The sequence below is a fragment of the Gorilla gorilla genome, chromosome 15 (assembly GCF_029281585.2).
Source record: "Gorilla gorilla gorilla isolate KB3781 chromosome 15, NHGRI_mGorGor1-v2.1_pri, whole genome shotgun sequence".
NCBI classification, from domain to species: domain Eukaryota; kingdom Metazoa; phylum Chordata; class Mammalia; order Primates; family Hominidae; genus Gorilla; species Gorilla gorilla.
Genome location: NC_073239.2, coordinates 103,834,395 through 103,857,282, shown reverse-complemented (window position 1 = coordinate 103,857,282; position 22,888 = coordinate 103,834,395). Strand labels below are relative to the sequence as shown.

At 36.3% G+C, this 22,888-nt stretch overlaps 1 long non-coding RNA gene across 1 annotated transcript; it reads right to left on the bottom strand.

Annotated features, from left to right (window-relative positions):
• Positions 1–4,775: 4,775 nt before the first annotated feature.
• LOC101136592 (uncharacterized) lies at positions 4,776–21,739 on the bottom strand. The gene is made up of 5 exons (XR_002002570.4): positions 21,466–21,739; positions 13,991–14,074; positions 12,866–12,907; positions 7,187–7,260; positions 4,776–6,062 (listed from the first exon to the last, which is right to left on the bottom strand). It is a non-coding gene; the product is annotated as an uncharacterized lncRNA (long non-coding RNA).
• Between the last annotated feature and the right edge of the window lie 1,149 nt (positions 21,740–22,888).

The window sequence follows — 22,888 nt, the reverse complement described above, 5'->3', positions numbered from 1 at the left end:
AAGATATATTGACCATTTTTTAGTTCTGAACTCCACAAACACATTTGGGTACTGAATTACATGAAAATAAATTCCTAATGATAATAATTCCCTGCACTTCAATAAAGATCTTTTTAAGTTTTCTGAGTACACTCACATATATCTCATAAAAACAACTAGTTTATAGAGGGATTAGCAGAATCTAAGGTTTCCAAAGCTGTGATTTAATAATCAAAACAAAGCCATTGCAATGCTTGGCTGAGGGTGGACAAGGAGGGGGAGAAAGTGCTTAGAAAGAACATTACAAGGACTGAGTGGGGCAGATGCTGCTGTTTACTAAAAGCCGAATTAACTCAAACAGTGACTCAATTTGATCAACAGTAAGTCAAAATTCAAAACCCCAGAAGCCAAGAAAAAAAGGCTGTCTCTGAGGTTAGGAAGTACAAGATTTAGGTGAGTCTGGCTCAGAGTTGGATCCAAGTGCACAATCCTTTTGCCTTCCATCCTGTGAAGCTTTATCCTTCAAGAAGGCTTGGATCTATGTGTTTCTTAAATTCAGCAGCACTTGATTATGCAATGCGGAGTGAACAAAAGCTAAAAGTTGAGGTTTTGTCATGTACACCATTAGAATTTGTTCTATGAGGCAAGATTTGGCTCAACTAAACACAGTATAAAAGCTAGAACAGAAGACAAAATGCAGTAGAAAAGCAAAAAAACAAGTAAGCAAACAAAAGAAAAACAAACAGTAAAGTAGAAATGTCCCGGTTAATAGCTGATGGTTATGCTGGTCAGAAGGACAGCAGATTTTAAGTACATTTAAAATACAGAGTTGGGGAAAAGGATTCCAGGCTATTTCAGGTGGGAAAGCAATTAAACTGATCAGAAAAATGTGACGTGGGAGGTCAGATAAGCAAAAACATTTGATGAACATGAAATTAAAAATGGAGATACTAGAAAAGAAACATATTTTGGGGGGGGACAACATGAGTTTTATTTTTTAAATATGAGCCACTAGATTGCTTTGTGAAAACATGGCATAGACATAATATTATCTATTTTTTTCTTGCTAAGACCACAATTAAAAACTCTGGATATTGTGATAAATAAATAGTCTCTAAAAAATAGAAAGTAAGGCAGACCAGCTAGGAACCTCAAAACCCAAGGAAGGGCATGGTGGTAAGTTTTCTTTTTATTTCATATTTACTAAACTTTGAGGTGAAGAAATCAGCATTCTGAAAATGCTAAGCTGGTAAAAAGAGTTCAACAAAAGTCTGTTTTCTCTAGGCAAAAGACCCAGGAAACAGGCAGCCTAGCAAGACAAAAATCCTTTAAACAATAACCACTCTGCTCTAGCCAAACACCAGAGAAAAAACTCCGGTCCCACTACCATTCACACCAGCGAAGACTGAATGTGAAGCCCAGGCTTTGACTCTGCTGAGCTACAACATGGCACCTCAACTCCCCTGACTAGGTAGTGTCAGGAAAGGCAGAATAAAAAGATATGACTTTCATTCTCATCATGTGACAATAAGCCTCTACCCCTCTGCAGTGTTAGCAGAGATCATGTGAGGAGCATGGACTTTTCACCCCCACTGGACAGCGTAGAGACTTTCCACACCCATGTGATTGGAGTGATACCAGAGGAAGCCTAGTAAAGAGTCAGGATGTTCATCATCAGGCAATGGTAAGAAGGCTACCACCCAAAGCGCCAGTGAAGGCTATGTGGAGAGCAGTAATGAGGCTCTCCTGTCACTCTAAGCCATGGGGTAATCAGTGGAAGCCCCACGGGAACCACAACCTTTATCCAGGGGTAATGATTAGAGTGGAAAAGCTGGACTTCTACCTGCATTTGGCCATATTGAGGCAATGCTCCCTCCCTTCCCAGAATGCTGCCAAGGATCTGTGGGATTAATAAAAGAAACAGCATTCCTGCTATCAAAATCTTTGTGGGGAAGATGTCAATAAAGAGGGTAGAGAGGAAAATGCACCTTGAAAATGGCTCCAACTTACAAAATTTTCATAATTCTGCAGATTCAAGAAGCTGAATAAGCCCCAAATATAATTAACTCAAAAAAAATTATACTGAGATACATCGAACGCCTGAAAACTAAAAAGAAACGAACAAAAAATCTTGAAAGCAGCAAGGGAGAAATAACATTACCTAGAGTGTAAATACATTTTTCAAGTACTGAAAGAAAAGAACTGCCAACCCTATACTCAGAGAAGAAGATATCCTTCAGGATGAACAGGATCAAGACATTCTCAGATAAAGAAAAATGAGAAGGGTGTATTGCTAGCAGACCTACCCTAAAGGAATGGCTACAGGATGTTTTCTAAACAGGAAAACATACAAACAAACAAACTATAAGACTCTAGAGACAGCAAGAAGGAAGAAGACGTTAAACAAAAATATGTGTGAATATTAGTCTTTCCTTTTTCTATTGTGTTTTAAAAATTTTGTTTGGTGGTAGGAAAAATTATAACAATGTCTGAAGTTGTTATAAATGTATGTAGATTAAATATTATGATTATATTATAAATGGGAAAGGATAAAGAAGTGTACAAGGAGATACAGTTTTATACTTCATTTGAACAAGTAAAATGATAACTCTGTTAGACTGTGATAAGTTATCCATGTATTATGTAATACAGCAGACACTAAAAATGGTATAAAAAGATGAGCAATCAAAACACTATAGAACATTCAAAATTGATTCCAAAAAGTGTTCAAGTAATCTGCAAATAAGCATGAAAAAGCAAACAGGGAAAGGAAAAGCAGAGGAAACAAATAGAAGACAAAACATAAAGTAGCAGATTTAAGTCTAACATATGAATGCTTGCATTAATGCAAATGATCTAAATGCATCAATCAAAAGACTAATAGTGGCAGCATGGATTCAAAAGCATGACCCAACTGTATGTTGTCTAGAAGAAATTTCCTTGAAATATAACTATCCAGGCAGGTTGACAGTAAAATAATGAAGATATGTATTATGCACTTATTAATGAGATGAAAGAAAGAGTAGCTATATAAATGTAAAATAAAGTAAAGCTCAGAGGAAAATAATTAAAAGAGGCAGATAGGGACATGTTGTAATAATAAAAGAATCAATTGACTAAGAAACCATAGCAACCCTAAACATGTATACACCAAAAAAACTGAAAGAGATGTGTAGCAAAACTGATAAAACTGAAAGCAGAAATGGACAAATTTCCAATTATATTTGGACACTTCAACATTCCTTCAAGACAACTGAGAGAACAACTGGCGAAAAAAACCTCAGCAAGAGTATGAAAGAACTCGACAACACAATCAATCAATAGGGTCTAATCAACTTTTTTAAGAAAAGTCCACCAAAACCAGAAAAAAACACATATTCTTTTCAAGTTGACATAGTATATATACCAATACAGACCAGATCATGGGCTATTAAACAAACCCCAACAAATTTAAAATAATTTAAATTATACAGCATGTGTTCTCCATCTACAATAAAATTAAACTAGAAATCAACAACAGAAATACAAGAAGATAATTTCCAAACACTTGGAAACTAAGAAGTACATTTGTATAATCTATTGGTCAAGGAGGAAGTCTCAAAGGATATGAAAAAATATTGAACTGGATGAAAATTAAAATGCAACTTTGTAAAATGTGTGGGCCACAACTGAAGCCATGCTGAAGGGAGAATTTGTGTTACCAAATACAGTGGTCCCCAACCTTTGTGGGGACTGGTTTCATGAAAGACAATTTTTTCACAGACCAGGGGTGAGGGTGATTTGTTTGGGGATGATTCAAGTGCATTACATTTATTTTATACTTTATTTCTATTATTATTACCTTGTAATAGATAATGAAATAATTATACAACTCACCATAATGTAGAATCACTGGGACCCCTGAGCTTGTTTTCCTTCAACTAGACAGTCCCATCTGGGGGTGATAGGAGACAGTGACAGATCATCAGGCATTAGATTATCATGAGGAGTTGCACAACCTAGATCCCTTGCATGTGCAGTTCACACTCTTACTAGAGTCTAATGCCGCCACTGATCTGACAGGAGGTGGAGCTCAGGCGGTAATGCGAGTGATGGGGAGCAGCTGTAAACACAGGTGAAGCTTTACTTGCTCTCCCACCACACACCTACTGCTGTGCATTCCAGTTCCTAACAGGCCATGGACCAGTACTAGTCCGTGGCCTGAGGGTTGGAGACCCCTAACTAAATATACAAATTAGAAATGAGATAAACACTCAAATTGATAATCTAAGCTCCCACACTAAGAATCCAAGAAAATAAGAGAAAATTAAACCTAAAACAAACAGACGAAATAAAATAATAGAGACGAGAGCAGAAATAAATTGAAAACAGAATAAAATAGAGAATAATTAATGAAATAAATGGCTTCTTCTCTGAAAAGAATAATACAATTGACAATGATTGACAAAGAAAAGAGAGAGAAAACACAAATTACCAATATCAGAATGGAACAAGCAATAAGTCTACAGATCATGTAGACACCAAAAGGAAAATAATGGAATACTACAAACAATTTTACATGTATAATTTTAACAAGTTGGATTAAATGGACTAATTCCATTAAAAAATACTATCATAACTCATTAAAAACAAAATAGATAATTTGGATAGCTGTGTAACTATGAAGGAAATTAAATTTGTAATTTAAGAATTCTCCTTACCAAGAACTCTCCATACCTCCAAGGATTTCTACCAATTATTTAAAAAAATTAACACAAATTCTACAAGTATCTTTCAGAGAACTAAAGACAAACAAACACTTCACAATTTATTTAAGAAGCTGGCATTACTCTGATACTTAAAAACCAAAACGAAACAAAATCTACAGAAAAATATCCCTATTATACATAGAAACAAAATCCTTAATGAAATATTAACAAAAACAATTCAACTATAACAATTCAAATTCAATTCAAATAACTCACTATATTTGATTATACACTGTAACCAAATAAAGTTTATTACAAGAATGCAAGGCTGGTACAATATTCAAAGATCAATGTAATCTAACATATTAACAGGTTAAAGAAAAAATCACATGATAATATCAGTCAATAAGAAAAAGTATTTGACAAAATTTAACATCCATTCATTATATATATTCCAAGAAACATAGAGACAGAGGAGGACTTTCTTAACTTGATAAAGAGCATATAGAAACAATAACAAGAAAAGCTAAAAAAGAAAGAAAGAAAGAAAAAGACAGAAAGACTGTCTTGGGTAAACAGAAGAAACAAAGTAAGGACATCTGCTGGAAGTTTTGGCAAGTATGATAGATGAAGGAGATGAACGCTTATGTATTAGAAAGGTAGGAATAGAACTGTTTCTATTTGCAAATGGTATGATTGTCTCTGTAGAAAATCTCAAAAAATATACAAAGGGACTCTCAGAACTAAAAAGTGACTTCAATAAGGTCACAGGATACAAGATAAACATAAAAAAATTGTTTTTTACATATTAGCAAAGAATATATGAGAAACAATTAGAAATGCAATATCATTTCAGAATTACTCAAAAAATTAAATGTTTAGGTTCAAACGTAACAAAACAGATACAGAATTTATATAACAAAAACTACAATGTTTTTATTGAAGACGAAATGTTGAGGAAATCAAAGAAGGCTTAAATAAATGGAAAGATACACCATGTTCCAGATTTGGTCTCAAGAGGTGTAAATATATCAGTTCTTCCTGAATTGTTACACAAGTTTAATGTAATTTCCATCAAAATTAGATGAAGATTATAAAATTATATATAATAAGGTTATATATATAGATATATACAATTATATATACATATATACACATATATATGTATGTATCTCACTCATACAAGATGATTATGGAAAGGCAAAGTAAAATAGCCAACAGCCTGGGCATCATGGAAAAACCCCGTCTCTACTAAAAATACAAAAATTGGTGCATGCTTGTAGTTCCAGCTACTGGGGAGGCTGAGGTAGGAGAATCACCTGAACCCAGAAGGCAGAGGTTGCAGTGAGCCAATATCATGCCAGTGCACTCCAGCTTGGGTGACAGAGTGAGATCCTATTCCAGAAAGAGGAAAATAGCCAAAGCAAATTTTTAAAATAAAAAAAGTGGAAGGAATCAGTCTACTTGACTTCAAGACCTACTATTTAGCTACAGTAATAAAGACTGGTGATACTGGTGGAGAAACAGACATAGACATCAAAGAAACAGAATACAGCACCCAGAAAGAGACCCACATAAATATATCCAACTGATCTTTGACAAAGATCCCAAAGCAATTCAATGGAGTAACAGCAGCTTTTCAACAACTGATGCTGGAGCAGTGAGATGTTCACAAGAAAAAAAAGAATGTTAATCTGTCTCACCTCTTATTCAAAAATTAACTCAAAATAGATCACATATTTAAAAGTACAACAAAACTATAAAACTTTTAGAAAAAATATAGGAGAAAATCTTCAGCATTTTAGGCTGGCAAAGGGATCTTAAGCTTGATACCAAAAGCACACTTCAGAAAGAAATAAACTGATACACTGGAATTTACCAAAATTAAAACTTTTGCTCTGTTAAAAGTGTGAAAACCCAGACTAATCACTGAGACAAAGTTTTGAAAATCACAAATCTAACAAAAGAATAAAGTCTACAATATAAAAAGAATTCTCAAAACTCAATAGTAATAAAAAAATCCAATTAGAAAATGGAAAAAAAAGTAAATGAAGAACCATCCTATTCAAGAGGACATACAGATGATATATAAGCTCATCAATAAATACTCAGTATCATAAGCCAGGTGCAGTGGCTTATGCCTGTAATCCCAGCACTTTGGGAGGCCAAGGCAGGTGGATCACTTGAGGCCAGGAACTCAACCTGGCCAACATGGTGAAACCCCACCTCTAGTAAAAATAAAAATTAGCCAGGTGTGGTGATGTGTGCCTGTGGTCCCAAAAAGAATTGCTTGAACCTGGGAGCAGAGGTTGCAGTGAGCCCAGATTACATCACTGCACTCCAGCCTCAACGACAGAGAGAGAGAGACCGTCTCAAAAAAAAAAAAAAAAAATCAATACTATTAGCCAGTAGGAAAATGCACATTGAAACTACAGTGAGTTGTCAATACACAGCTATCAAATTGCTTTTTAAAGAAAGATGGTAACATGAGATGATAGTGAGTATGCAGAGAAACTTACCACTTGTATATTGCTGGTGGAAACGTAAAATGGTACAAATACTCTGGAGAACAGTTTGGCAGTTTCTTGAAAAACTAAACATGGAACATCATAGAACTTAGCAATTGCATTATTGAGCATTTATGAATATTTATCTTTACACAATATCTTGTACACAAATGATTATGGCAGTCTTATCCATACTAACTAAAACCTGGAACTAACCTAGGTTAGTAACTAACCTTCAATGAGCGAATGGTTAAACTAACTGTGGCACATCCATACTCAGTAATATTACTCAGTAATAAAACGAAATGAACTATTGATCCCCACAACAACCTGAATGAATCTCCAGTGAATTATGCTTAGTGAAAAAAGGCAAAAGAAATGGTTACATGCTGTTTAATTTCATTTATAATAGAACATTCTTGAAATTAAAAAATATATCAAAAATGGTGACCAAGGTAGTTAAGGGATGGGAGAGCAAAGATGGGAGGAAAATAGGTCTGGCTATAAAAGGGAAACAAGGAATCCTGGAGATGAAATGTTCTACATATTGACTGTATCAATGCCAATAACCTGGTTTGGATATTGCAGTATAGTTTTGCAACATGTTGCCTTTGGGGGAAACTGAGTAAAGGGTATGCAGGATCTCTATGTATTATTTTTTATAAATGCATGTGAAATTCCAATTATCTCAAATTAAATGTTTAGTTTTAAAATAAGGGTAAAAAGAAGGGGAAAAGTAAGAAGATTTCTTGTTTAATGGCTATTGTACTTGATTTTCACATGTGTGGATTACACATGAACAAAAATACTATGACAAATATTTGTGTTCATGTTTCTTAAGAATTCATGGTATTTGTTAGCTCTCCTTGTTGACTTACATTATTTTTATTACAATGTTAAATAAGTGCAAACATAAAAGAAGTGTCTAAACTCATTTACTTATAGCTTATACGAAGCTATAAAGTCAAAAGAATGTATAAATTAAATGCTAACAAAACTAAACAAACAATAAAATCCAAACTAACAGCATTAGTTTACTATGACAAATGATGTTATTTTTTTAACCCTAAATCAGCGATTACAATGTGAATATAGCTCTGATGGCCCTAATGCAATTTATTTTACTTTATTTTAGTGCACTATTACTTCCATGCACTGCACGGTAATTCAGTTTTTCCACCATTTCTCTCATTTGCACCTAGCGTACAACCCCTCTTCATATAGTGTGTCTTAGTCTTACTTAATCTTGTTTCATGTTGAATTCATCATTAATGTGTTATTTTTGCCTCTGTTTGCTTTTTCTTAAGCAAGCATGAATATTTGGGTAAGTAATTATTTTGTGCCAGCACTATCATAAATACATGTTTTAGCAGACTCTGAAATTATATAGAGGACTTCAGACATCTGAGAAATCATATTTGGTCCTCTAGATTTCTGGACCTCCTATTTAGGAAACATTGTGCTTCAACTAACTCAAATGGACCTTACAAAATACTTGCAACTTTTAATTAGCTTCAGATTTTTCTATCTAGTCAAAAGATGACACAATTTTACGGCTAAAGAAAAAAGAGGGAAAAAAACACATAAAATGTGAGTCAGTAAAGCTCACTAAACTACATATATTTTCAGCCAAAATGTGTAATGAATAAAGCATCATAAAACTCTAAAAAAAAAATCATTTACTTTGTTATACATGCCATATTTTCTTTCAATATTTATCTGTTTATATCACTGTAGGCTACAAAACTACTGAGAGAAAAGTGTGTTTCAAAGCTGAAATAAATATCATTCTATGTAATTTAAGAATATAAAGATTCTCCTGAACCTTCTATGTCTTGTTGCAGGGGATTCAATTATGAAGTAATTATTTTGATGTACACAAAGTTTGAAAGAAGTTTCTTCTCTATACTTAGAAGTTTTCTCCAATGGAAGTTAGAAAAACTACAATTTTATTGTACTAGGCTACAATATGTTGAGTTAATAGAAATTTCTCACATTTGTTTTAATCTTTGGCAGGAATCTTCTGGAAATCTGTACAGGCTAATATTGTTAAGTATAATTGTAGGCCATTGCAGTGAAATGGTAAATAACAGCAGCTGCATTTGAGTTTTTGTCTTTTGTGATTTTTCTTATTTATTAGTTTTATTATGCAGTTTTCTTGTATAAAAAGACACTTAAATAATGTTCACTGCAAAGAAGAAAGAAAACAGCTATTCATGAAAAATAAAGACTTCATAATTTGTCCCTTGATACTAAGGACGGGGTATCTTAAACACATCTACCTAAATTTACTTGCTGGACATTCACATTTATGCCACATAGCATTGTCATTTTAGAGTAGAAATATGTTTTTTCCATTTACTGTGTATTTTTATTTTTATTTTTCCTTCTCCTTCCTCTTGTATTCCTTCTTTTTCTTTGGCAATTTGGTGTATTTTGTATTTTCACATGGGTAATTCTGAAAATGTTCACAATGTGTTTGAAAACCAATTCTGTGGGACCCAGTGACTAATTTTGGATACTACAACAGCAATTTGAGTAATTCTTATCATAAGTTGGTGTATAGACTAAATTTCATTTTCATTGTAAATATTTAGAACACTAATATCAAGAAACATATTATTATAAAGAGAAGAAGATGGATATAAAAAGCTTCGAGGCAAAGAGTAGCTAAGCATGCTTATAAACAAAATTAAATCAAACAGAAAACTGTATCATTCTCCTGATGAACAAAGTTGAACATGAAAAAAGAAGTTACAAAGCTGATATATGGCCATAATGTATAATGCTTTTAAGACTTGGTAAGGAGATTTCATTTTATTCTAAATTACGATGTGAATCTATTTAAAGACAAATTAGTGACATATTGAAAATTCTTTTTTATTTCAGCAGCAAAAAAGTAGAAGGCAATAAAAACTGGCAACATCCACTAGAAGACTACTGTAATAATCTGAGTAAGAAATGATGTTCACTTGAGCTAGAGTACTGGTAGAGGAGAAGAGAAGATATGGGTAGATTTAAAATATTTTCAAATATGTATGGAAATGTACATTAGTTACCACAGGTTGGATGTGGAAGGTATGAAACCAAGGATGATGATGGTGATGATGATGATAATGATGATGAATGATGAGGATGATAGACAGTTCTTATTGTGTATTTTCTGTAAGTAAATCACCATGCAAAACACTTAACCAAGTCACTAATTTAGTCCTTGCAATAACCTCAACATATAGGTTTTACTAGCATTATCTCCATTTTACAAGTGGCTATGGACTGTTTGTGTCCCCCTAAAAGGTTTATGCTGAAGCTCTAATATCCAATGTGAGAGTATTAGGAGGTGAAGCCTTTGGGAGGTGATTAGGTCATCAATGTAGAATTCTCAAGAATGGAATAGTGCCCTTATAAGAATAGACACAGGAAAGGTACGTCTCTCCAGCACGTGAAGAAACAGCAAGGAGATAACCATCTGCAAACCAGAAAGTGGTCATATTAATGCCTTGCTCTGCAATTCCCAGCCTCCAGAACTGTGAGAAATAAATTTCTGTTAAGTCACCTGGTCTATGGCTTTTTCTTAAAGCAGCCTGAACTAAGAAACAAGTGATGAAAATGTGACACAGAGAGGTACAAAAAGTTGTCCAAGGTCACTTAGCATAATATTGCAGGGCCAAGATTTGAACAATAGAGGCCATGTTCCTGGTCATTGTATCTTACTGATATGTAAGTTTTCTGGCTTGAACAACTAAGTGGATGGTAAAGTCATTTAGAATAAAGCAGAAATCAAGGAGTTAAGGTAGAGATGAAGTGTTGAATGAAGAGCCTAATTTTGAACATAAGTATGGCTTGAGATGCAGAGGAGAATTGGGATCTCAAGATAAGCATATGATTCTAATGTTTATTTCTCAGTATATACACGATATTTAAAGCCATAAGAATGTGTGATACCACATTCTTATGGGCATCACAGGATAGATATACAACATAGCAATGGACAAATAGTCATTACTAAAATTGAAACACATGTTCGTTTAGAGGTAAGGTGTTTAAAAGAAAAAAGAATATTATGAAAAAGCTTAGATAGAAAGATCTGCAACATAGATGGAAAATTGAGACACAGATTCATCAGAAGGCCAAGGGAAGACTGTTTTAAAAAATAGGGATTGTTTAATAACATCGAATGCTGACACATAATAGGAGGATGCAGAAATACACAAGGAATTTGGCAACGTAACAGAAAAATGGAAGAAATACCCTGTAGCAACAGGGTCGAAGACAGAATAGGAGGTGATCATATCGGGGCTTCCTTATTTCCTTCTAGTATAACTCTCTCCTGGTAGCAGAGAAACCGGTGACCGTATGGACTAGGGGACCAGTAGAATTAAAGCAAATATTTTTACTTTTCATATGAAGATAGAAAAAATATGTATACTGATATGATAAAGAAAGAAGAGAACAGGCAGTGACAACTATACCAATTATTATTCATTCATTCTAAACACTGTGCTTTGCATTCTGACAGGTGACTCCAAAACATTCCAGCTCCAGTCCCCACATCAAGGCTGTGAGGTGAATATTATATTATTATGTTTTACAGATGGAAATCCTGAGATTGGGCTTGGATAATTCACAGGCCGATGGTCACTCAGCAAGTGAGGAATGGATGCATACTGATGATGTAAATGAATTCAGAACCAGTGTCAAACAATGGTAGGCCTCTCTCCACTTCTAATCTCTTCTTTGGCTTTCTATTTTCTCGTTGATTTGAAGAGGCTTCTATAGAATGCCAAATATTTGCTAACCACAAGTTTTCTGCCAAGTCAAAATTCCATTTGCTGCCAAACAAAAATCTCTGGCCCAGAGATAATAAACATGAAGATATATGATAGACTACAGCTTTTGAGTGACTGCTTTATAAAAATGCTGTGTATGTATAGCTATAACTAAATTTTCCAGATCTGGCCTCAATTGCACATGAGAAGTTCTTAATGTCCAGTCTGTTGAGTTCTGCTGGAATGAAAACCATCTTTCTATTTTCTTCCCATCCTCTACATTCAGAGTTTTAGAATAAAGAGCTTCCTAAGTATAAGGAATGCCAATATCACTTTATGTGCCTATATGCATAACACACACACACACACACACACACACACACACACACAATCTTAAATAATTTTCATTCTTGACTGTTACCATACGGCACACAGCTATTTTGAAAGGTTATTTTATAGAGCTGGCAAAGAAGAAATGATGAAACAAACAAACAAAAATACTACTAATGTAATTTTTTATAAAAACAAAAAGCTTTTAAGGAATCCTCATTTTATTGGCTTTCAAAATTAAAAAGTTGTCTCTTTCCTAATTTTATAACTAGGCACTTTTTAATGCATTAGTCCATGACAAGAAAATTATACTTCTATTATTATATATATTTTTTAAAAAAACCATAGGATTCTTCCAGCCCTGTTTGCTTTCAATAAGCTAGTTTTGCTTTGTGTAACGCAGACTTTACGTGGCCCTACATAAATAACTGAGGGGAAAGGAGGCAAAGGATCCTTCTCTGTTTCTCTATTACATGAATCATCAGAAACAAGAGGAAGGGCATGAGTAGATTGCACGTATACAGCTCTGCCTTTGTAGGCAGCTTTTGTAAGGTTCTATTTGAAGAAGTAAGAAATCCAGTGACAGAGGTACCTTTCAGATGCTGCTGCCTTGATGAAATGTCAAAGACACCATCTATTCTGGAAAGAAAGTAGATTTCTCATGGCGAAGATATCAAGATCAATTTCTATAGTGCCAAGTATGGTTGTGAGTCATTCTTACAGGAGCTGCTGAAGACATTCAAACCTTTGAAGGCAATTCACTGTTTACCCCCACTCTCCTCTTAGAGGCAGTGGGACTCTCACTTGATTTATATTAGAAGCCCAAAGGAGCCCAATCTTCCTCACTGAACAAATAAGAAATCAAACATGTTCACATTCTTGTGGGTTGAGGATAAACTTATACTTTAATATTGGATACCAATATTACTCACTGAACAAAATAATAAATTAAGTATTTTCACACTCTTGTGGGGTTGAGGATCAACTTATACCTTGATTCTGAGGTTTATTTTTATATTAAGGAAGGGTTTAAACTCAGATTTTTGGGAAGACCATAGAATAATCATGTTGATGGCTTAATATTATTAATATTAATAACAAAGAGATGTACTTCAACTGTACAGCTGTACACAGTCCTTAATTTATTTATTCATCAAATCTGAAATGGTTCTCTTTCTTCAACACCCAAATTAAAGTAATGGGACCCAGCAGCAGTTGGATTTATTTATTATATATCTATATTTGACTATAAATTACCTCCAGAGTAGATTTAAGAAATCCTCTTGGCCGGGCGCAGTGGCTCTCACCTGTAATCCCAGCACTTTGGGAGGCCGAGGTGGGCAGATCACCTGAGGTCAGGAGTTCAAGACCAGCCTGGCCAACATGGTGAAACCCTGTCTCTACTAAAAATACAAAAAGTAGCTGGGCATAGTGGTGCGCACCTGCAATCCCAGTTACTTGTGAGGCTGAGGCAGGACAATTGCTTGAATCCAGGAAGCAGAGGTTGCAGTGGCCAAGATCATGCCACTGCGCTACAGCCTGGGTGACAGAGTGAGACTCTGTCTCAAAAAAAAAAAAAAAAAAAGAATAAAAAGGGAAAGAAATTCTTGCTACTATAGACTTGTGGAAGAGTAGTTCAAATGACAAATTTAATTCTACAAATATCACTTCTTTGAATATTTAACCAGGAGATTATTTTGTATAGTTTAACACTTACCTGCCTTATCTGCATACAGTAATTGTTTCTTGTACATATTCCCTTCTATTTTCCATAAAGAGTGAGAGTTTCTGCAACTGTATTCTGAAAGTATTGACAGAGCTGTTGTTAATTAACTCATTTCTTTACCTTCTCCCTCTAAAATTATTGGTTCGTAGGGATATTTTAAAAAGCATAACAAAATCCTGCTGCCAGTGAATATTCAGCACTATAATTCATTTAATTCTTTAACTCACATTTTAATAGAATCTGTAATGACTTGTTGAGCAAAGAACTGGTGGATTTGGCTTGGAAAAAGCAATGACCCTCATTCCCTGCCTTGTCTTCTATCTGTTCATGCAAGTTTTATGACAAAGTGGAAGCCTGGTATATTTAATGTGCTCTCAAAGACATATTCTTTGTCCTTTTTTAGGTCTTTTCAAGATTTAATATTCCCTTTGTGTAGAAATTAAAGCTGGCTGAGATGAAGTAGAAGCAGAGCTATATCTCCAGAATTTTATATCCTACATAGAGTTCTAAAGGTACATTTAACAACTCCCCTAGTTCAAACCACACCAGTTTTTTAGCCTCCAAATGCATTTCTTCTGGCTGCTGACAAGAAAGATGTTTGATGGGTTAGTTAACTCTCCTCCCATTTTCATTCCTTGTAAGTATGCATAGCCCCTGAAGGTAAAAAAATACATAAGACATTTACATGTGCATGATCATGACATAAAAAGTGATGAAACAGAGAAAAAGATTTTATTTCTTGGAAAAGTAAATGATTCAGTGCTAATACAGTTAGAAATGGTACATAACTTATTACAGATGTTTAAAATGCAAGCAATTCAAGAGGACATCTCTAAAAAAGAAACACTACAAGAATTTATCAGAATTTCATACTGTTTGATTTATTTTAACTGGGACTTACTATTATTCTGATTATAAAAAGAAAACAAAATGAAATATTATTTGAACACACACATACACACATCAAAACACCTATTTATAGGTGGTAGAGATCATTTGTAATGAAGTTATTTAAATAAAACTGACTTGCTCCAAGCCTAGTGTAGGAAAAATGTTTAGGGACAATGATTTTGGCAGGAAAGTAATACATACTTTGGTTTTGAGATGCATTCACACATTCATACCACCAGAAAGCTGTCGGTAAATTGCCTCCTTGCAGGCAATAGACTTTTCTGCAGAGTGAAGTTTTAATGCTAATACACAGACAAGAACCCTCAGTAACTCCACTCTTTATAATATTTATGTCAGTAATGACATATTTTTGACAATTCCTTGAATTATATCTTAAATACATCTCAGGAACAAATTCCCAATGACCTTAGGATACAAATATTTATACGGTTCTCAGAAGAAATTTCTAACTTTGATTCATGTCGTGAAGCATGACAATCAATACTCATATTCTCTGAGACTTCACGCTTCTGTCGAATGGGCAGTTAACTTTGTAGATCTGACGGTGAGTTTCAAATAAACTAGAATATGAAAGTGACAGACTGTAATCTGCATCCTTTAAAAGAATCTAACATATTAACAAGGCAAGCCCATGACCTCTGGTGCTCAGCCATGCCATCTCTTCATTCTAGTGAGGATTTGATGTCCACACAGTGTCAATTTGTCTGTCTGTACTTGGTAGACAGAACCAGGTGCCAATTTGTTACACTTTCCGTGGGCTGGGTGATAGCAATCAACATCTTGGTTTGAATTTTAGTGGCTAAATCTTGCTTTGTAGATATTCTTACAAGCAATTTGTAAAAACCCATGCTACCATGGCAGAATCTATTTTCAAGGAGACAGGTGTTAAATGGACCTTTGTTTATCTGTCCACCAGAGCTTTTGTAAGCATGGCTTCCTTTCTGTCGAGAATGCCTCCCTGACACTCTTCCCCACCCGTCAAATTCTCCTCTACAAATTTCAAAATCCAGTGAAAAAGTCACTTCTGAGAACCTTCCTTGACACTCCCAGGCAGTCAGCTGTTGCCTATCTTCTATGATTTCTCTTCTTTGCACACACTTCTATTTTAGCACTAGCCATATTTGCCAAAATATAGGAGCAAGAGCAAATGCTTTGGCGTTAGAGAATTTGATCTGAATTCCATCTCACCCATCTACTAGGCTGGCTGGCTGCTTTTCTGACCACATTTTTTTTTAACCTCTCAGCCTCAGTTTTTTTCATTTTAAGATGGGAAAAATGAGATTTATCTCCATAGCATTATTTTGGTATTGGCTAGTTTTCTTTTTTAAAAAAATTATATTTGGGTCCACCACATTACTAAATATCCATTAGAAAACTGAACGTGTCCTTCTTTTATCTCTTGTAGTCTCACTATATGACAAGCATTCTTCTAGTTGCTAGGAATATGCAGCAACTAAACCACCCAGAGCTCTTGATCTCCTGGTACTTTTTATTATTATTATTATTATTTTTTGAGACAGAGTTTCACTCTTGTTGCCTGGGCTGGAGTGCAATGGCACGATCTGGGCTCACCGCAACCTCTGCCTCCTGGGTTCAAGTGATTCTCCTGCCTCAGCGTCCAGAGTAGCGGGGATTACAGGCATGAGCCACCATGCTAGGCTAATTTGTATTTTCAGTAGAGACAGGGTTTCTCCATGTTGGTCAGGCTGGTCTTGAACTCCCGACCTCAGGTGATTCACCTGCCTCGGCCTCCCAAAGTGCTGGGATTACAAGCGTGAGCCACCGCGTCTGGCCGACCTCCTGGTACTTTCATTTCAGACAATATTAGAGATAATTATTTAGCAAATAAATATGCACTATAGGTTAAAATGATAAGTATGCTGAAGAAAATACTGTAGGCTAATAGGATGTAGAGAACTTTCAGTCATGAGTTTGAAGAACAATTGAATTCTAAGGTGGTAAAGCTGGCTTCCCACATTTGATCTGAGACCTAAGGAACTAAAAGGCTATTGGAAAAATATGGAGAAATAACTTTTTCAGGAAGAGGGTAGAGCAAGTACAAAGGTCCGGAGTGGGAAGGTCTTTGGAAGTGTTTGGGGAGTAGAGACAGAGCCAGTGAACTGCAGTCCAATAAGGTAGTGAAAGTGTGTTTAGAGGTGAAGCGTTTTTAGAAGGCAGGGGTCGGGTCATGGGGGCCTTGCCTAAAGCAGGAGCCACTTAGGAACTTGAGCACAGAGTAGAATCCAGAGAGACACCAGACCTTGTTCCATGAACTTGTGAAATGTTCCACATTATCAGGATTTGGTTTGTGAACTGAAAATTTTATCTTGCAATTCTAGTAGTGATCTATTGTTTTCTAAAGAGGAAACGGTTGGCAAAGAAGGAAACTCACTCATCAATTATCTTTGCTGTGGAGTTTATATTCACAGCACCATCCTGGTGGGATGCTCCGGCAGGGCTTAGGACTCAAAAGGAAGCCATGCGCAGAAAAGCTTGCCCACTAAGTGACCTTGCGCAAATAACTAGACCTCTCCAAATCTCGGTTCCTTCATTTGGAAGAGGGAAGTAATAATAGACTCCCGTAGTCACCCAATTTGGCTTAGCCATGATTATTTGTTTTTTATACCTGATAAAATTGTTATAAATGAAAGTGTGATTGTTTCCTGGCAGAAAAGGATAAATCATTCTTCTATTCTTCACTTAGGCATCACCTCTCATCCCAACTACATCTTGGGCAATTCTATTACATTCTGCGCAAACACTTACCCTGGAGCTTATTATCATACTGTACTTGCCTATATGTGTATCATTTTCCTAGCCATTGCATAGCAAGACAGCTAATTCCATGTGATTAGGGACCTTCTTTTATTCATTATTGTATTTCCTGCATCTAAAACAGAATCTGGTTTGTATCACACATATAATTATTATTTGTTAAATTGCCTCCTGAATGTGGAAAAAATGATTAAGCTTGCTTATTATCCCCTCACAAAACACAATTAGGGTTGATGTTGGAGGTGGTTAGATTTGGAATTAATATAGAGAAATTCATTCTCACCATCGAAGTTGTTCCCAGGTAAAATCAGTGGCCTCCATAGGGAGTGTGTGTTCAGGATTGCATCAGGTGACTGCTTGGCAGGGATATTCTAGAGATGATATGAGCATCACGTAGATATTTTGAGAGACTTTCTTATAGGTTGGTTCCAACCTTGGGATTCTTTAATTCAAGTCTTTTCATGGCAGCATGAACAAATTAAAGACTGGATTTAGAATATGGGAATAGCATGATATGTGAGAATGGCAACTTAATGCCATATTTCATGATTTACAAAGCAAAATTATTTCCTATAATTTTCTGCCATGTGATATCTTATAGTCTCTCAGAAAACTGTTTTGGATAACATTTCAAGCCTTCTCCCACTCAGTTTCTGGTGGTGTTCTCTGTGTGTGAGTACTTGGCAAAACTTGTTTAATAAGTGCTATATTTCAATTTGCCTGATAATAAATGAGTCAAAGAGGAGTACAGATAACTGCATTTCCATTGACCATTTTAGCAACAGAAAACAGCAAATGCCTATTGACTGACAGACAGTTACAGAGCAAGCCAATGACAAGATGATTGAAATATCTGCCTTTATCCTTCCAGCTCCTTGTTCCATCAAATAAATGAAACTATGCTTTATTGATGCTGTGTTTATATTTGGGAAAGCATGCACACGAACACTGCCTGATGTTGGATTTTGCAAATATTATTAGAAAATAACCAGCTGTGTTTGGACCTGATGAAGCTATTTATTATTTTAAATACTTGGAAGGAAGGAGGGATGCCCGTATGCTTTGTCTACGTGGTGTGATCTCACTCAAAGACATGATGTGTATATATCAAAACTCAGTAAAAGAGGGAAATTCCTTCAAGCTTCAAATGTTGACGAACCCTTTTGCTTATTTCTAATAGTATTCCATTCAGTTCACACAGCCTAAATTATTTCTGAAACATTACCTCAGCAGAGCTTGTTAATACATTCTTTTATGTCTGCCCACCTTTTAAACACTCAGTTTACACTTACTTTTCCCTGGCTAACTTCATGCAGCAGATAGGCAAACTTTGTCCTAAAAAGTAGTAAAATGAATCTCAATGTTTAAGCAATTAACTGATATACATAGTATATTTATATAAGGCCATGTTTAAGACACTCTGTCTAAGGTATTACAGACATAATTTTCTTGTAATTAAAATTTCTTTCTTTCATTAGCTTACCTGGCTAGCACTACATATGAAAACTTATTTACAGAGAGGCAGCAAATTACATTCATTTTCTGCTCTTTTCTTTATTGCTGCTAACGCATTATATAGGGCCCAGGATACTGCTGTAGTTTAGCTTCCTGTCCCTGTTCTTAACTTTTTTTTCCTCATCACTTGCCATGTTTTACTGGTGAACAAGTATAACAAAATGTGGAATACACATTTCAGTTCTCTGAAGACATTTTCAAGATTTGTCTAATTACTTTCTTCATAATGGTAAATAAATTATTTATCTTACTGCAAAAGTTCATTTTAATGAGGCATTTAATAGAATATTTTCATAAGACCTGGACACAGTAGCTGTCACAAAAAATAACTGGATAGGAAATAGTGGAAACTAATCTTTCTTCTGCATTTATTTGCATTAAGTACTTACATAGGTGTTATTTAATCTTCAGAACAGCTCTAGGAAGAAGATGTTGTACATAACACATTAAGAAGAAAATTGAAGAAGTGAAGGAACTTGTCCAATCACAATCTAGCCAGTTTCAGCAGTGAGGTTTCTGTCTAGTTTGCTGTGCCTTAAAATGTTTGCTCTCCTTGGTACTTTATGCTGTTCTTTTCTTCTGCAGGAATTAGGGCTTAACCCATTTTTGACTGAGGCAGCTCAAGTTAAATGTGATATGGAGAAATTACCTCTACAGCCATATAAAACATAGCAGGAAAAAATGTCATTTAGAGGAATATTTATGAAAGAATGAGAAGCAAACTGCTCCTTTATGAAAGAGAACTTTAAAAATCAATTAAAATGAAAACTAACGCAATTAATTTCCTTTAGGACTTAAAAAAATCAGTGCTAAAGCTTGAAATAAATGGATTCAGTTAAAACCACTGGAAACTAGTTATTGATTCTGTTATTATTATTTATATTCATTGTTGGGATAAATAGAGATATGTCATTGATTATCACTGCCATGAAAACTGAGATTTGAATATACCACAAGAGTTCTCATCTCCTGATTTAAAAGAACTTTTCATATCTGTATCTTTTAAAATATCAAAAATAAATCTTCAATATTTTTGTTCATTTATAAAGCTACATCATAGGTTTTAAGAATATTAAAACTTAATACAAACAAAGGATTTCAATGAAAAATATGACGCATGAGGAAGTTTATTCGGAAAGATGACATTGAGTCTAGCCCTTTAATGTACATAGGGTTAAACTATAAAAGTGCTGAGATAAATCTTTGCATGTGCTACAAGGTATAATAATTATGACTGGCTTAAACTATAGACTCATTTGATGTGATCAAGTGATGCCCACGTCTTATAATTGAGGGACATTATTTGCCAAAAACCCCTTCCCAACATGTGCTCCATAATGCACCTGAAGTACCTTCATTATCATAACATGACTTTATGTTTAGCATTACCCTCTTTTCTGGAGTCTTCTTTTAAAATGTTGATATTTCAACAATTAGATAACCTCCCTTCTTGACAGGATATTCCTGACCAATATAGGAAGAAAATAAATTATTTTGTTATGAAAGACAGAAGACAACAATAGCAAACTGCATACTCTACCACTGTATTTAGAATCAGTCTCAAATTTAGCTGGACTTCACATTCATGGATTCAGCTTTACAGGTTATGTAATATTTTGAAATATAAATTCACATTGGAAGACTTGTCATGAATAGACCAAGAATCCTTAATTCAAAGCATCATTTAGAAATGTTAATTTTTGTCAATCAATACTAAATAATCTTCTGGGGTTTCCTTCAGTGATATCCTAACACTCAGTGGATGTCATTTTTATTTTATTTTTAATATCAATATCATCTATATTCCTCTTTTTTTGGTTCTATTCAACAAACTTTTACTGATCACCTACTATAAGCCAGGTTATCTCTAGATACTTGGATTACAAATATAGATATGTTGTTTCTTCCACCTTGAAGAATTTCAATTTTCTAAGAGGGGGCAATCAGGGGACACAAAATTACATAGACTTCCTAAATGACCATACTTTAAGAGTAAGAGGCACAAAACAAACCAACCAACCACCACCAACAACAAAAAACAAAAACAAAAACCCATAATTTATAAAGGGTATAGTATTTGGGGAGGGGGGTGAAATTGACACTAAAACTTTCTATGTAAACGGAAAAATGTTTTTAAAACTGCTTTAAAATAGTTTCTGTCTCTTCAGAGGTCGATTTATCTTGGGCAAGCAATAAATACTTTCGCTCTCGGAAAACCGCCAAAACTTATTTTCTTATTATTTGAGTAGAAAACAAGTACTCACCATTGTGGCCATGGAAGACATAAGCAGGCCAAAGGCATCATTCACCTAAGTAGAGATGAGAGGTGACAGCGTGCTGTCAGTCCTCACAGCCCTCGCTCGCTCTTGGTGCCTCCTCGGGCTTGGCGCCCACTCTGGCCACGCTTGAGGAGCCCTTCAGCCCGCCGCTGCACTGTGGGAGCCCCTTCCTGGGATGGCTGAGACCGGAGACGGCTCCCTCAGCCTGCAGGGAGGTGTGGAGGGAGAGGCACGGGCGGGAACCGGGGCTGCGTGCTGCGCTTGTCGGCCAGCTAGAGTTCCGGGTGGGCGTGGGCTTGGCGGGCCGCGCACTCGGAGCGGCCAGCCGGCCCTGCCGGCCCCTGGTAGTGAGGGGCTTAGCATCCTGGCCAGCAGCCCTGGAGGGTGCGCCGGTTCCCCCAGCAATGCTGGCCCACCGGCGCTGTGCTCGATTTCTCGCTGGGCCTTAGCTGCTCCCCCGCGGGGCAGGGCTTGGGACCTGCAGCCTGCCATGCCTGAGTCTCCCCGCCCCCACGCCGTGGGCTCCTGCGCCGCCTGAGTCTCCCGGACGAACGCCGCCTCCTGCTCCACAGCGCCTGGTCCCATCGACCTCCCAAGGGCTGAGGAGTGCGGGCGCACGGCGCGGGACTGGTAAGCAGCTCCACCTGGGGCCCCAGTGGGAGATCCACTAGGTGAAGCCAGCTGGGCTCCTGAGTCAAGTGGGGACTTGAGAATCTTTATGTCTAGTTAAGGGATTGTGAATACACCAATTGGCACTCTGTATCTAGCTCAAGGTTTGTAAATGCACCAATCAGCACTTTGTGTCTAGCTGAGGGTTTGTAAATACACCAGTCAGCACTCTGTATCTAGCTAATCTAGTGGGGACGTGGAGAACTTTTGTGTCTAGCTCAGGGATTGTAAATGCACCAATCAGCACCCTGTCAAAATGGACCAATCAGCTCTCTGTAAAACAGACCAATCTGCTCTCTGTAAAATGGACCAATCAGCAGGATGTGGATGTGGCCCGATAAGAGAATAAAGGCAGGCTGCCTGACCTAGCAGTGGCAACCGTTGGGGTCTCCTTCTGCATTGTGGGAGCGTTGTTCTCTCACTCTGCAATAAATCTTGCTGCTGCTCACTCTTTGGGTCCACACTGCCTTTATGAGCTGGAACACTCACTGCGAAGGTCTGCAGTTTCACTCCTGAAGCCACCGAGACCACGAACCCACCGGGAGAAAGGAACAACTCCAGACGCGCCGTCTTAAGAGTTGTAACACACACTGGGAAGGTGTGCAGCTTCACTCCTGAGCCGGGGAGACCATGAACCCACCAGAAGGAAGAAACTCCGAACACATCCGAACTTCAGAAGGAACAAACTGGACACGCCGTCTTTGAGAACTGTAACACTCACCGCAAGGGTCGTGGCTTC